The sequence below is a fragment of the Neofelis nebulosa genome, chromosome 4 (genome assembly GCF_028018385.1).
Source record: "Neofelis nebulosa isolate mNeoNeb1 chromosome 4, mNeoNeb1.pri, whole genome shotgun sequence".
Taxonomy (NCBI): Eukaryota; Metazoa; Chordata; class Mammalia; order Carnivora; family Felidae; genus Neofelis; species Neofelis nebulosa.
In genome coordinates this window covers 37,640,093-37,642,548 of record NC_080785.1, presented here as the reverse complement: position 1 = coordinate 37,642,548, position 2,456 = coordinate 37,640,093, and the positions used below count along the sequence as shown (strand labels likewise).

Below are 2,456 nucleotides of genomic sequence, written 5' to 3'. Positions count from 1 at the left end.
GTACGTGTACATCCATTGTAAGAGTTAAATTAGACTGCTGATGTTAACACCTTAAAACTATGATCTTTGTTATCTTAAAAGAAAATTCAGTTCAGTACAAAGAAATTCAAGAAGAAAATTTCAGGACCCTTGATCAGAAGCTTTTGATGATTGTTGTACTACTCTGGTGTACATAAAAGTTTAAGTTAGACTAATAAAGAAGAGTGTTTCCTCTTCCCATTAAAGATACAATCCAAGAAATAGGTAAACTAGCATTCCATAAACTAGCTAGCCCTCCAGAAGTTACTAAGAAAAGACTCTTGATGTATATGAGTACATTTAAAAGCCTTAGCCACTGTTACAAAAACAAAACATTTAGCATATTATTTATGAGTACAAGCATAATTGCTTTCTGTCTTCTATAAATAACCATCTTTCAAATGATAAAAGTGAGTTCCAACTGTGGTTCTTTTCTGATGTGAGAAGCTACAGGTATGCATGGGATGATTACTGATTTACTTTCTCAAAGTATTCTTTGGAAGCAATTGGGTTTGGCTTGATTGTAGGAGAATCCAGTGTCTAGTTTTCAGGGCAGATTTCTTCATTGGGTTTCCACAAATTGAAATGGCTTTACCAAGTGGAGGGTCTCCTCTGCATTTTGGCCCACTGAGAAATCACTGATGCTCAGATACTTGACGACTTTACTGGGGTCAGTTATGAAGAGATAGATGTCTTAAAGCAACACCAGGGACTTCTAACAGTACACTGTAGTCTCAGGATATCTGTTTAGTCAAATCTGACAAGAGTGTGATGTTCATGTTGCCCAAACTGCCATTCTTCCTTGGTGTGTTTATCCAGGCAAGATAGGTGAAGTGGGAATCTTGAAACTGCAGCAACTTCACAGTTTATATCATGAAATTCGTTGGCTTTGCCACTAACAGCATCAATTTCTGTAGGACAAACAAAAGTGAAATCCGAAGGATGGAAGAATAGTGCCAATATTTCCCCTTAAAGTCATCAAGCCTTAGGTCTTGGAACTCTGTTTACAAATGCAATACCCTTTAAATAGGGTGTGTGCTACGTGCTGGCAAGGGCATAGTATGAGGAACTGGTGCCAAGAGCGAACTTTACTTGACCAGAGCCAAATCATAACACATTTGTCAAGCATGTTCTTCAGGAAACAGCAGGTCTAAGGCTGCAGAGGCATGGATGCCCCCAAGGAATAGCACTCACGTGTTGGGTAATCCAAGCCTGGAGAAACCTTCCCACTTTGGCTGCCATCTTCAATGCACACTGGTTTTGTGAGGCAGACTGGGATTTCATTGATAAATTTGGGGGAGAATTGACCTCTGAACAATTGAATACTTAAGTACATTTACATGATAATTGTTTACTCTAGTCTTAGAGGTAACATTGACACAGCAGAAACACAACTCAAGGTTACTGAGGACAGGGTGAAAAGAATTACCATTGATAAAGAAGTGGTTGTCACCTGAAAGAAGATGATACATATGAAAATTAGAAAACAAACAAACACAAATACAGCATGTAGCAAATGAAATACTTAAGTAGAGAATGGAGCTAGTGGTAATAGAATCAACATTCAAATTCATAGTTCAGTATTTACTAAATTAAAGCAAATCAGTAAGACTAATTATGTTTTAGGAAAAACTAACAGAGGATAACCACATTAAGATAAGATTTAGGGAAGTTACTGAATTTCAAAGACAAGGAATAGTATATAAGATTTCTGGTCAATACGGTATGCTAAACTGATGTAGAAAATCGTACTCCTATCTGAAACACATGTTGATAAATTTAACAGTAAACTTTCAAAAATACATGTCAGTTCTTGAAAGTACGTGGAAAGGCCCTAAGAACTAGAAATAAAGAAATATTGTAAAGCCATAGTTGCAAGTGAGGGAGGCTGAAGCTGAATGGTTTTAGAACTGGACATGTTTACTGCTGCTAATGTTCCAAGATCTAGACTCAAATCAGAGATGAAATCTAAGCCTGTGCCTTGTAGGGAGCTTTCTACATAAAGCTTAGAACCATCAAATGTTGTCTAGTCCTTGAAATAGAGGCTAGAAAAACTACTCACAGACTGGGAGGTGCCCTAGCAATCTGAGTCATTCTAAAAATAAACATAGTAAATTCACATATGTAAACGAGACTCATATTAGTCAAAAAACACTATGTAGATATATTTCATTTATAAATAGACACAAAACATTGTATCATGACCCAGAGAGGTAAAATATATTTCTGGAAAAATGTACCATAAAATATTAGTCAAGTAAATGCTTATTGATTAATAAACAAAAAATATTTAACATGCAAAGCAATTTAATAGGAATGAAAAGGGATGCAATATAGATATAAAAGGAATATTCCACCAAGAAGCAATAAAATTAAAACTTTTATAACATTACCTCAAAACATTTAAAGCATATTTAAATATTAAATAAAGAGTGAAG

At 35.3% G+C, this 2,456-nt stretch overlaps 1 pseudogene; it reads right to left on the bottom strand.

Annotated features, from left to right (window-relative positions):
- Positions 1-486: 486 nt before the first annotated feature.
- Positions 487-1,260, bottom strand: LOC131509108 (thioredoxin-dependent peroxide reductase, mitochondrial-like; annotated as a pseudogene).
- Between the last annotated feature and the right edge of the window lie 1,196 nt (positions 1,261-2,456).